Raw genomic sequence first — 13,742 nt, 5'->3', positions numbered from 1 at the left:
CTGTTACTTGAGAAAGAGACACATTGGCGGTCTTGCAGATGTTTTTCCCGCCTGTGAGCCATCCAGGTTCAAAAACTGTGTGGTGCATTTGTAAGGAGGCAGCCCCATCAGATCTCACTGTTTTATCCTGATCTGATTCTCACCTTCATTCTAACCTTGCCGGCTTCCTTACAAAGCCCCATCCGTGGGCCTCTTTAGGAAACGAACCCACTTGTCTGCCCAGATAGTCGGAAAGAGCAGAAAGTAGGAGTAGGAGTGCGTCCCGTTTGCACCACGGCTCGGAGATTATAATGTGGAACGTATAAGATGGAAGATACCACCGCTTGGCTGCGGGGATGCACCTCGCCAGTGCAAGCTCGGGTTTCCTTTTGCTCTGCGCGCCAACCCGCGAGTGGCAACGACGAAGAGCGTTTTCTCGCCGCCGCGTGCGTTCCGGAGCTGACGAGTCCGCCCCGGGCTTCCTGGTGGGGCTGGGCTGGCGGGGGAGGGGCCGCGCAGCAGCAGCGGAAACCAGACCTCGGCGATAAGAGGCTGCACAGCGACATGCAACAGTCTTTTCACTGCAGCTGAATGAGTTGTGGCGCTCACAATGCTCCCGTGACCGGGAACTGACAAGTTCAATTTTAAATCGCGGGCCTCTCGGAATCAGGACTCCCACAATGCCTTGGGCACTCGGTCGGCAGTCGGGCTGCCTCTGAAAAAAAAATGTGAGAGGTAAGTTTCCATTTTCACAGTTTCCCTGCGCTTCTCTGCTGCCCGGCATTGTCTGGACGCTTTCGGGGCTGTACATGGCCGAAGGAGGAAGTGAGAGGAGGCTCGGGCCGGTTGCGGCTCGCGGCGGCGGGGGCTGGCTCAGCACGGTGGCTGGTTTCCTAGCACACACCATCTCGGGCTAGAGGGAAAGCGGGAGGTTGCAGCTGCAGCCCAGCTCCCGCCGCCCTTCCCTGGGCTCTGCGGACGCTGTCAGAGCACAGCCAGCTTCCAACTTGCCACCTAGAAAGAAAGAGAAAGAAAGAAAGAGGGAGAAAAATAAACAGGTGCGTGGAAGTGTACTTACAACTTAATGACCTTTATCGGGGAGGGGGAAAGATGCAGAGCCCATCAGTTGGGAGCCACGGTTTCTCCCATAGAGATCCGGCATCCCTGGCTCCGGGGCTGCCATCCAGCCCGCTTTTCATCTGGGCCAAATATGTGCACGCAAAGGTTAATTCTCTGCCTGCTACCCATAAATTACGCATGACATGTTTAGCTGGGCTTCCTTATATGGAGAGTGCTGTATTTCAGTCCAGTTTGCCTTTTGCCAAGTTTACAGGGCGGAAGACGCCCTGCATGAGAGGGCTCTTTTTCTTTCTTTCTTTTTTTTCCATCGTTTTGTAGTGCGTCATTCAAAAACTGTAAGAAAAGTAAGTATAGACGCTCTCTGGGTGGAGCCGCAGTTGGTTGATTGAACTGCTTTCATGAAAGGTTGAAAAAAAAAAGTAGTACTTGGGTTCTGGTTTTTAGACAAAAGCAGGACAAATATGTAGCGTTCCTTCCCCCCCTCCCCCTTTTTTAAACGGAGCCGGAATCTGTTATTGGTAGTAATGTGTCATGTGAGAATACTTTGATGCCAGAGCCTGTAACACGAGCAGGTATATGGTGGAGCTTATGCTTGCCCCTCGCGCAGCACTTCACAACTACAGGGGTGTTGCGGGAGAAGTAATTGTGTTAAGTCTCTCCCGGGCCGGGAGAGTGCGGCTGCTGGGATTCCGTGGTGTATTTCAGTGGAGTGTGCTTCCCCAGGATTAAGGTTGAATAAGAAGCGGTCCGAAAGATTATTGCTCCTGCCTTTTCTCTGCGTTCCTACCAGCGCAGGCACAAAGCGATCGATAACAAATAGAACGTAAAGTCTGCCGTACTCCGAGGAATTTCTTAAACAAATTAATACGCCGAAAGAGAAGTCATAATTAATGCCTTTGGATTTGCAGGGCCTCTGCACTGTGCTTTGAAATACTACACCAGGGGACACGGTGTTCCTCCCCTCCTGGGTTTGAACACAATATCTGTTAATACACAGAGAATAGTTAACGCATAACTATTCTATACCAGCATAAGCGATCCACTCCATGTTATCTCTATGTGGGTTCCTGAGAGCGTTGGTGTGTTTCCTTGTCGTCCTGTTGAGATAGAATATTATCACTGAGACAAGTTAAAATGAAAGTTGAACGAGTGTAAAATTCATCCTAAGAATATTTAGTTCAAAACTTAAAATGTCTACGATGTAGAGTTATAGCCAGAGACACTGAATAAAGTTATTTTGTAGGTTGAGAAAGCACATTGCTGTCATTTCCTTGTATCTTTGCTTTCTTAAAGTCCATGACAAATACAATTGAAAACTTTTAGGAAACCTACAGTGTTTTCATCTGTGTTGTGTGTTTGCCGGGGGTAATTTTTTTTTTTTTTTTGGATTATTGTGTTGTTAGACCTTTTCACAATATGTAGACACAGTTTTTAGTTTTATTTGTTTAATGGGGGTTTCCTCATTGAGGACTACAAAAGTTGCCTTTTGTGTTTTAGGGAACAGGTTGGGTCAGCACCAGAAAACCTGTTCATCCATCTCCCACTGTGATTACAGTGTCACCTAAGACATAATAATCAGGTCTTATTATTACTAAGAGACTCAGAAAGCCTCACATGTGCCTTAGTTTAATTTTTTTTTCTCATGTAACTAAGAACAAATTTGTGTGCAGATACACATCAAGTGTGATACTTCATGCAGCCATGCCAACAGATAATTCAAAATGTTTTACGGTTTGAGATATTATTGCGTGTGTTTACATTTCCACATTTGAGGCAAACTTAGACTCCAAGTTGAATTCATTAAGTTTTGATTCCAACATTCTGTTCTTCCTCTGGGCACAGAATTCCTATGAGATGAAACACTGGATTCTGTTCCAGAACAAGAACAGAATATCCCAAGGTTTTTCCTGCGAGAAGGGAGGCAAAGAGTAAAATTATATTTCTCATCGAGGAAAGGTGTGCTACTTTATTATATAAAATTTCCTATCTTCGTTGTAAGCAAAAAGATTGCCCTTGCATTTATCATTGTTGCCATACATTAGGCCCGTATTAGATATATCTATTTGTGGAAACAGAGAGAATAGCCTTGCTGCTCCTTTTGGCTTTCTGCTTTCTTATAGAAGATGCTCAGATTAGAAAACATCTCAGGTCTTGTTTGGAAGAAGCTGAAAAGAATAGGTGATTGAGGTTTCTTATACTTTAAGAAAAAGGCATCATAGTAGATACGTGCACCAGAGCAGAAGAAGGACGAGAATTACATTCACTTAAATGTTTGGCTCAATATAAAATCCTAACAGCAATACTGATCATAGAGGATGTTACACAGGAAGATTTTAAAGTGTGTGGCTTGTTAGGCCAAAAAGCTTCATATTTTTGGAAATCTAGAATGTGCTGTCTAGTATAGTAGCCACTAGCTGCATGTGGCTGTTGAAATTTGGCTGGTCTGAATTGAGATTTACTCGAGGGGTAAAATACACACTGGATTTTGAAAACTTTGTACGAAGGAGAGAATGTAAAACATTTGATTAATATTTTTTATGTTGATTGTAAATATGTTGTAATGATATTTTGGATAGTTGGTTTCAATGGAATGTATTATATTAATTTTACCTTTTTTTAAAAAATGTTTTTCATGTGACTATTAGAGAATTTAAAATAACAAATATGGCTTGCATTATACATTTCTATTGGACAGAGTTCTAGAATAAAGCTGGAGAGCAGCATTCTGGGAGAAAGCCTAAAGAGTTTGCTGGTCATAATGCAATAAAATGAACTTTTATTTTTACAAGCTAAAGAAGGTTATTATACATAGAAATTCCTCATCATTCTTATCCATTGTAACCAAAATTTGAGAAAACACACTACCTAACATCTATTTTTATTTCCTCAAACTACCATTTAGTTTAGAGATTTAATGGTGAGGTAGTAATAACATAGAAAAGGCTTATAATTAGGGGATGAGTCTTAACACCTCTCAAAGGCCAGAATAGAGTATGATTGCTACTTAGGAACATTTTAGAGACACTATAGTTATCATTGTCCCGAAGTTACCAAACATAAACGAGTCACTAAAATTTATTTTAGAATAAGGCTTTCAGTAAATAGCAATTATCTTCAAATGCTTAATATGTATTTTCCTTTGCTATGACTTTCTTTCCTTAGAAAATAAAAACACCAAGTAAATCCAAAATAAACTCCTGAAAAAGTGTTAATCAAAGATTTATGAATTCATGACAGTGAACGGTTTTCATCTGTAAGGAATAGGGCATTGTTTTGAATGTTAGGAAAGGTAAAAATAACGTTTCTGCTGTGATGTTATAGGTTTCGAAGAATTCCTATACACAGAGATGTTGTCTTTATAATTTGAACACATTCTTGAAAAAGCATCTGACTGGTAAACAAAGCACAATGGCATAGGTCCTGGAAACATTCCTTTTAGATATTTTCATAACTGAAGTATATTTTACCATGCACAGTGAGTGTGAAGCTGAAAAAATGCAATTTTTTTTCCTGTCTATATAAAGTGTGCTTACTTCTATTTCCTTGAAGGATGCCAAAGATATGACAGGAGGGATGTAGTAGGTTCTTTTTTTTTTTTGTATGGGGGGGGGCAGCAGATTTTATAGAGAACTTTAAAAAAGTTGCCACCTGGTTTGTGTCATCTTGAATCTGTCTCCTACAATATGAAGTAAAACTGCCATTAGTATCAATGCGTGTTTGGAGCATGAGGAAACCGTGATTCCCATTAACTTCATATATCATTTCTGATGAGTCATGGAGTATATTCACAAATGGTTGGAGAATTATTGATTGCAAAGCTGAGAATTCAAGAAGAGCTATTGACACATGACATTACATGTCTTTAGATATATTTTGTATTTTTAGATTTGAGGTAGGGAAATTGATTTTTATATAGTGTTTTCATATTATAAAAATATACATTTCTATAAGCATTACAGCTATATCGTTGAAAAAACACTTAGCAAATGCATTGTTACAGTTATCTACATATTATATTAGTTTTTTTAATGATATCAATACATGTTTTTCAGATAATTCATGGTTTTTGAGAGGCATCTTATCACATGTGCCTATGTCCATAAAAATGAAGAATCTTTGAAGGATTTTTGTTACAGTATAAAGCATTATGAATTCGGCACTATTTTTGAGATCTTACTCTAAGTTTCTGTGGTTATCTTTTGTTAAAACAGTCAGAATATACTAACCTCAAGATGAAATTTAGCCATATTGGATAGAGTAGAGCATTACTTTTCCACTGAGATCAAATATTTTAAAAAGGTGAAGATCTTTCTGAAATAAGTATTATGCTTTAAGTAGTATATGTGCTCCAAAAAAAAAACCTCATTTTTTTTGACATTGTTTTAAAAAGTTTAGAGATCTACCTTTTATATACCCCAAGGGTTAATAATAGTTGATAAGGTACATTCCTATGAAGTGTGGGCACAATTTTTATGTGAATATGTGTATGGAGATATGAGTTTTCCCAAGACAATGCCAATTTATTCAAATCATCCAATTGTTAAATGACATCATATTATTAAAATGAATTGTGGTAAATACTATATAATTCAAAGGCTGATGTTCATGTAGATATCAACTCCATTCTAGTCTCTCTTTAGCTAAATTCACAAAATGATTTTGTCTATGTGTAATGCTGATACATTCACATATTGTTTGTTTCTGTCTTACCTGATTACAAGAAAGCTTTACTTTTACAATGACCTTTAAGCACTCCCTGTGGATAGATAGCTCTTATCCTCGTGGATAGTCTAGGGTGGGGTGGTAGTAGTCAGGTAGGTGACAGATAGAATAGAAAGGCATAGGGCCTGCTGTGGGGGAAAAGTTGGTGGGAAAAGCTCTGAGACATTAACTGACTGAGACATTAACTGAACTGGCCATACTCTTCTACAAAAGACCCCCTCATCGATATTTCTATTCAATAAATTTTAATTTAAAAAAGCCAAGTTATGAAAAGATTCATCAGTTTCTACAAACACTTACAAGCATCATTTGTTTTGCAAGTCCAGTCTTTGTTGCAGGTAGAACAAAAATACCACATGGAGGGGTAACATGTTTTGAAAAGTGGAACATTTTATAAATGTTCACTCTTATTATTGTCATTTTAAAATTATGACATATTGATATATTTACGGAATTTTGTCTGTGTCTTAAAGGGAGTAATAGACTTTGGTGGAGCGGGACAACTTCACAATGTACACATTTTATTTTACCACGCCGGATCTGACTACATATGTGGCCAGGGAAAAACATTTACTCTTTCCATTCCTTAATTTCTACATCTCTGAAATTATAAACATGTAAATAATAATAATAGAAGCTGCCAGTTGTTACACATTTTTTTTTTTTACAAAATTCTCTTTTAATCTTTTATAATTGGAAAGTAGGCCTTATGACCTTTATCTTAAAGATTAAGTCACATGACTAGAAAACACTTTTTGTCACTTGTAGAGCTACGAGGCTTGTTTTCTTCTTTATTCCATATTTTTAACCAGGTTTTTTTTTTTTTGTCTTGCCTCCAGTGGTACATAAAGAATAGTGATGAGGCTAATAATAGCTATAACAATGATTACTAACATTTCGAATTACTTTCTCTGTACCAGAGTAAGGTTTATGAATTAATTTATGTCTTCCTCAGAGCAATGTTATGAGATGATACTGTTAATATTTTGGTTTCACAGGTGGGGAAACTGAGGTACAGGCAAGTTAACTGCCCAAGATTACTTAACTAGAAGTAGTACAACACAGCGTTGACCCAAGGTTGTCTAGTTCTAGAACCCATGATGATATGTAAAAGAATAAAAACAGATTAAAAAAAACACTTGTATTGGGTGCTGCTAGGAGATTGAGACCATAAACATTTGGATTTTCTACAGCATTTGAGGAGACTCCTCTAGAGTCTAGAAGAATGGATAGAAAGTAAGAAGATAGAGAAGAAAGATAGCGGGTGGGCCAAGCAGTTTACAGGGTATGAAGAAGTGAGGAATGGGGTGGGAAAGGGAGATTCTTGTTACACTTTGGAGGTCATTGAGGAACAGGGAGTAGGTTTATACACAATGGGGAGCATAAGTAATGTGTTAGGCAAGCAGCCTCACGGGAGTTGTGTTTTAGTGATATTTTATAGAGGAAGAATAGGACACATGCAAGATGAAGTAGAGATTGTAGAATAGAGATGAGGGACAAATGAAGGCAATGACGAGAATGAAAAGGAGGAGACATATATATTGGGAGAAAGTGATAGGCTTAGATTCCGTAGAGCAGGGGTCCCCAACCACAGAGTCTCAGACAGGTACCTAACTATGGCCAGTTAGGAGCCAGCTGCACAGCAGGAAGTGAGTGGGGGGTGGGGGGAGTGGCAGTGGGAGGGGCAGGCGAGCCAAGCTTCGTCTGTATTTGTAGCCACTCTCCAGCGCTAGCATCACCGCCTCAGCTCCACCTCATCATCAGGCATTAGGTTCTCATAGGGGCACTGGTCCCTGGTACCAGAAAGGTTGGTGACCACTGCTAGAGTGTAGCAACTGATTAGACGTGGATGTTAAAGGTGATGAAAAATATTAAAAATCATTTAAAAAATATAGTAAGAAGTTTTAAAACATCTCATCAAAAATTCCTTATTTAAAACTTTAATGTATCCCTCCCTATTCATTATGTTGCTGCTGCTCTTTTAGTACAAAGAACTATATTTAAAAATATCAGCAGGAGAAAAACACTTAAAATTATGTTTTATCAGGGACTATAACTTGATTGAGTAGAAGACACATGTTGAATTCTTAACGCATTTCATTTCTGTGTCAGGCTTTTTTAAAGCACAGGATCTGATGAACTATAGATGGTCACCAAGTTTTTTATCCCAAATATGTTATTCTAAAGTAAGCATAATATCCTCTTTAGGGGTATATTGTTATTTGCTAGGAAATGTTTCGTTGTTGGCCAGGCAATTCTGGTCTCTTGTTAAAGTTTATGCAGAACACCAGTGTAAGCTATCCTCAGTGATAAACCAGGTGGCAGATGGATACATGATAAAATGAGTTTGCAATGTGCTCAATGTGGCTGACATTTATACTCCTCAGACCTTGCTATTTTAGGGAAGGTATCAGTATAACCGTGATATTCTTTTTCCTGGAAATAAAGATCCTTAATAATCAGACACTTATAACGAGAATGATTTACATATGAGAATAAATAAGCAGTTGCATTGAGTTACCTGAAGTTGTGAAAAGTTATATTTCAAATAGGATAGAAAGCTTTATAGGAATACTCATAGGCCTTTTCACTTAGTCCTTACATGGTTTTTACAAGTAAGTGGCTTAACGTAGTTTAAGCAGAAAATATTAGAGTAATGATACATTATATAGTATTTATTGTATGTAGAGAAGTTCCCATGAAATCAAGAGTTTTCAGGAACAATATTCTATTTGTTAATGTTTACCACTTATTGTTTATTTAAATGTTCTATACCCACGAAAAATAATTTAAAGATTGCACTATTTATATATCTTTAAATATAGTATGTTTACATAGAACTAGAGACAATAACATTAACAGTGCATTATTTTGCCTTTCGTTTATATGCCTGTTAGTATTATGTGAAAACTACACTTAGTACATGCCTTTTTCTATTATTAGACTCCCCACCCCCCTTATCTGGGTTTTGCCTTGTACTTTAAAGATATGGTAAAAATCTGTTTTGTTATATTGTTAAGGTAATACTTAGAAAATGTTCATTTTAAAGTAACTGAGATTAAATAGTATTAAAATTAGAAATTCTTCTTTGCCTTTTATGTTAATTGGGTTAATTTTTAACTAGACAAATTTACTTTAGATTATTTTGATCCATTATTTGAATTTCATTGCTCGAATGTTTCAGGCAAAGCTGCATTGTCAATTTAGTGGCATTCAAGGGAGTCATTTGGTTTAAATACCGTATCCAGAAGACTTTAAAGATTTGTTGGGCAAAGCAAAAGTGAACAGTAGGGAATACGAACAAATCTTTGACCCAGGTGTAGAGTCTTTCTGAGTTGTTGTATGACCTTTCCAAAAAATAATTTGAAATGTCCAGGATGATAATTGAGACTACTGAAAAAATATGTACAAGTAGAATTCTGCATAATTTTGGGGGGGACACATTTACTGAAAATTGCATGTCGGAAATGACTTTTTCAGCGAAATATAGTTTTGAGGGTTGGATTTCAAAAGTAAATATTGTTTTGGGAACAATTAATATAGAAAGAAATTGTGTCTGTTTCTCAGTAATGGATTATAAAGCTTAAGTGATTTTCACTAACAAAGTTACTATAATAATAAGGTGATATAGAGAGATCATTTCATCCTTTGTGTTCTGTAGAATAATCAACAAACATATTTGGAGCACCTCTTAGAGTTAAAGGATTGTGGTAGGTCAGGAGAGGAGGACCCAAAGGAGAATTACATAGTTTATATTCTTCTTTGACATGTAATTGACATAGGGAGAAAGACTTAAACAGTTAACAGTACAATCGAATGTTGGAGCTAAACAGTTGAATATCGAAGGAGGAAATTCAAAGAAGGAAGGAGATTTAAAGAAGGAAGTCTTTGCGGAAATAAATAGGCCATGTGTGGAGGAAGTGGTGCTTGATGTAAGCCAGAAGATCACACACACTTTGGAATATGGAGGAAAACAGTATGAACAGGTGGAAGTAATGTGGCTAGCGACCATACTTATTTGAGCATCTTCTCCTACCGAGATATTGCTGGCTTACATTCTTTTTTGGAAAAACAGTTTTGTAATGGTGTTAACAAATAAGGAGCAGGCCCATGTGTCAGGAACCACTGTCCTCTTGTTAGAGATGAGGAAACTGAGACTCAGAGAAGTTAACCTACTTGCCTAAATTTACACAGCTGCTGAGCAGCCAAATTGAATTGAAGCCAGGTCATTTTTCACTTCGAAACCAGCATTCTCTGCCCTTTATGATACTGCTAGGAATGAATGTGGTATAGTTATGATAATTTTAAAACTTCACCCATACAACAACTGACATAAGTAAAGAAGGTGTCAATTTAATAGGCTGGCAAATATTTTGTCATTTTGCTTTGACGTTGGATAACAAATGGCATATAGTTTGACAAATGCCTATAATTGTTATTTCTTACATTTATAAACAAAACAAAACATACTGGGCCTCCAGTCTTTAGCAGATATGGTAAGGGCTTGCAGTAGTGTGACATTGCATTTGACCATTTGGGATCCTTTTTAGAAAAAGCTTTGCAAAGTTCCAGAAGGTAATGTACTTTCACACCAGTAATGTAATGCCATAAAATTTTCACCAAGAAATGATAGGGTAACTCCAGAGCACATGCTAAATTCATTTGTCATTCTCATGTGGTTATTTTATGCTTTCATGTTGGATCCTTTTCACACACCGGTCTGTGCTCTCTGCCACTGTGTGGCATAGCTTATGATTTAAAAAATAATCTGTTAACTTAAGACTTGTTTTGTTAGAGACACGTCACTTTGCTAACAAATTCCTCTCTTCATGGAGTTATTCAGAACACATACCAAATGAAATTATATGTTATTTAGAGAAGGAGAGTGGAAGACTCTTATGCCATTGCTTTTGTCCTCAAAGGAAATATTTATTGAGTACAGTTGTCCATGTCACCTATCATGCTATGTCCTTCAGAGGATAAAGAGGTGAGTAAGGTATGCCCTGTGCTCAAAGTAGTTTCCAGTGGAGTGATACAGATATTCACAAGTAATGTATGGGCAAAACAAAGTGGTACAGAGGAGCCAAGAATTGGCTGCTTGTGGGCAGAGTGTGGAATTTTCCTAAAACCAGCCAGTAGACACATTAACTCTTTATATGCTTTGTATATTGGAGAAAAGACAAAAATCAACTCATAATTTATTAAAATGATCTGATTCAATATTTAAGACATTTGTTTTTCTGTTTAGTTCATAAATAAGCATGACCCCAAAGCAGTGTCATCCTAGACTAGACAGAAGAGGTGAATTTATCTCTGATGTTGGTACTTTTGGAGAAAGGTGGGGGTATATAATTTATCTGAAGCTTCTTCATGCTGACTTCCTGATGAGGAGACTAGAACGCTCAGTACTGACAGTTACGTTTCAGAGCTTGCAACTTTTATGTTAGCAGAAAAGAAAAAAGTCCATAAGAGAAAGGTGAACTGTATTTAACTTTAATGACAAAGGGTTTTAGATATGCACACGGTGCTCTTTTTCATCCAGCTCCTCTTTGTGTGCAGGAAATAAAGCTGTATTTTGTAGGCTAGCTTCCAAACTTTCAAACGATGAAACTGCAACTGTGTGTGTTCTATGAGACCCCATTCAGCTGCGAAGTGTTCGTTCCTTGTTTCCAGGATTTAATCTGCATTCCAGGTTGGAAAACTCAGAATTTGTATTTTATTGCTTACTATTTATTTTTACTCATAAACATTTATGTAAAGCCCACTGCAAAAAAAAAAAAAAAATCTTCATAATATTTTCACCAAAATTTTCAAGAGAAATTAAGGTTATAGTTCTGCTTTTCTAAAGTTTATGGCCTAAAGGAAAAGGTTCATTCATAATGAAATAATGAAAACAAAATAAGAATCACAAAAGACCAGACCATTAGCAGTCATACTACTTATGAAAATAGCTACTTCGTAGGAATTTATTCTTTTATCTATATGACCGTGTATAGTTCTTATACAGCACTGTGAGATTTATGTGTTGTTCTCTCTCTCGAGTTCACAGGTAAGAAAAATGAAGACTCAGCAAGGTTAAGGTCAGGTAATTTGTTCAAGGGTCATTTAGCAAGGTACTGTGAGTGCCGAGATCTCAGCCCAGCAGTTTTGCTGTTTGTTTGCCTGTTTGTTTCCATCAGTATGGTATGAATTAAGTACACAAGTAATCGTAGCAATCCAGATTCAAAGCCTAATCCCGGTTACTTCTAGAAAGACTTAATGAAGGAGGTAAGATGTGAGAGACAGGTTTTGAAGCATTGTGGTCATAAAACAGCAGAGATGATGTAGCAGGCTTTGAAGTTTCACTGGCTTTGAAAGGAGGGCCATATCAAATGGCCTAATCTGCCTCTGTGGTTTGCACAGTATTAGTTCTACTCACACCTAATACCCTCTGCCCCAGCACTCGCCCAGATCAGCAAAATCTACTTTTAGACTGAAAATCATTACCACCTGTGAAGTTTCTGATGTCACTTGTGAATGACAGAGCACTCTGCCAATTGCTCAATTGGATAGCTTTAAGTTGCACATTTTAAGAAATATCTTGAGCTCAAAGAGTGTTGCAGATGCTCTTATAATTTATTCAACTATATTATTGAAGGCATTAGGGTAATTCGATTCACTTCCCTCATCAGAAAATAGAAGTCTTTTGCCAACATCAAAATAATCAAACATGTCATTGAGAATTGACATTCACTTGGAGATTTCTGATTACCTTTGCTCACTTTCCCCCCACACCGTCGCAGAGTAATTAGAGCATGTCTGTGTGTGTCATGTGTGCATATACATGCCCTAGACCAAATGTACATGTATATTCCATAAAGGATTTTGAAGTAGTGCATAAGTTATAGCTAAAAATGGCAGAGAATAAATGTTTGAAGCTAAGGGATACATTTACCAACTAATGTGAGTTTGTAAATTTGCCTCGAAATATTATATTTAATATCACTTTGTGGTTCTCTGAACTTAATACAGACAGGACTTGTGAAAATACAGTATGTCATAGACGCTAAGTAGAAACAAAAGATATTTCGATATACATGTGTAAATTTACTATATTATTACTCTTTAATAGCTATTAAGGCTTGAGATCAAATAGTTGATATATGCTATTATTAGAAATCTTAATTTGTGTCTTAATGAGTTGATTTCCATTGCTCTTTTCTTCCACTGATATTAATCTTTAACCTATTCACACAGCAACAGTTTTCTGATGGTTAATGACCCGACGTTAATGGATTTAAAAAATATTTTTCCTTCATATACCAAGAATTCTCAGGCATATTATTTAAAGAGAAATATTCCATGCTAATGTACTAATTTTTTGGCAAGAAAATTAAGCACCTATATTTCAGTTCAATAGTTCTGTGATAAATGAAGTATAATTAAACATGCAGATTCTGCAACATTTCCTTGAATATTAATTTGGGTTCTTTTATATTCTGTGCTAGGCATCGGATGCATAATAGTTAACGTAAACAGATGCAATTATAAAAGCGCAATTATAAAATTTAGACATTGCTCAAATTTCAAATTGGCCATTGCAGAAATAATGACATATTATTATAGTTCTTGTTGCCACAGAATTTAAATGATCTTTTCAGTAATTAAAAGATATTATTTATAGATGTCAGTAAATATTTACTTTTAAGCCTCTGTCAATATTAGGCTTACTGTATATAAGTGAAGTATTTTCATGTAAAGAAAAGTGCCATTTTATGCTTAGAATTACTGCTTTATGATTAAGCAAGAGAAGTAGTATCACAAAGTAATGCAGGAAAAGAAAACTCAATATTGAGTGGCAGCACAATACTGTGAGTTTAAAAGGTCAGGCTAGTACAGGAAGCTCCAGTTTTGTCACTCAGTATCATGCAGAAAGCTTTGACAGCCAGGGCTGATACAGCTGAAAATATCTGTGGCCTTGG

General features: G+C 37.0%; 1 protein-coding gene across 10 annotated transcripts in view; it reads left to right on the top strand.

Moving 5' to 3' along the window:
• The first annotated feature begins 401 nt into the window (after positions 1 to 401).
• MBNL1 (muscleblind like splicing regulator 1) overlaps positions 402 to 13,742 on the top strand; it is a 170,766-nt gene continuing 157,425 nt past the window's right edge. For 2 of the 10 annotated variants that reach the window (XM_006908223.3, XM_006908222.3), the window contains exon 1: positions 402 to 714. The gene's annotated coding sequence lies outside the window, so the exon portion shown is untranslated. Of the gene's footprint in view, positions 715 to 761; positions 1,038 to 13,742 lie in introns of those variants that run through there. The other 8 variants (XM_015586523.2, XM_015586519.2, XM_015586526.2 and 5 more) reach the window with 7 other exon arrangements.

This window comes from Pteropus alecto, unplaced genomic scaffold (assembly GCF_000325575.1).
Source record: "Pteropus alecto unplaced genomic scaffold, ASM32557v1 scaffold81, whole genome shotgun sequence".
Classification (NCBI taxonomy): domain Eukaryota; kingdom Metazoa; phylum Chordata; class Mammalia; order Chiroptera; family Pteropodidae; genus Pteropus; species Pteropus alecto.
Note: the sequence above shows the minus strand (reverse complement) of the source record. Positions and strands in the feature narration are given on the sequence as shown.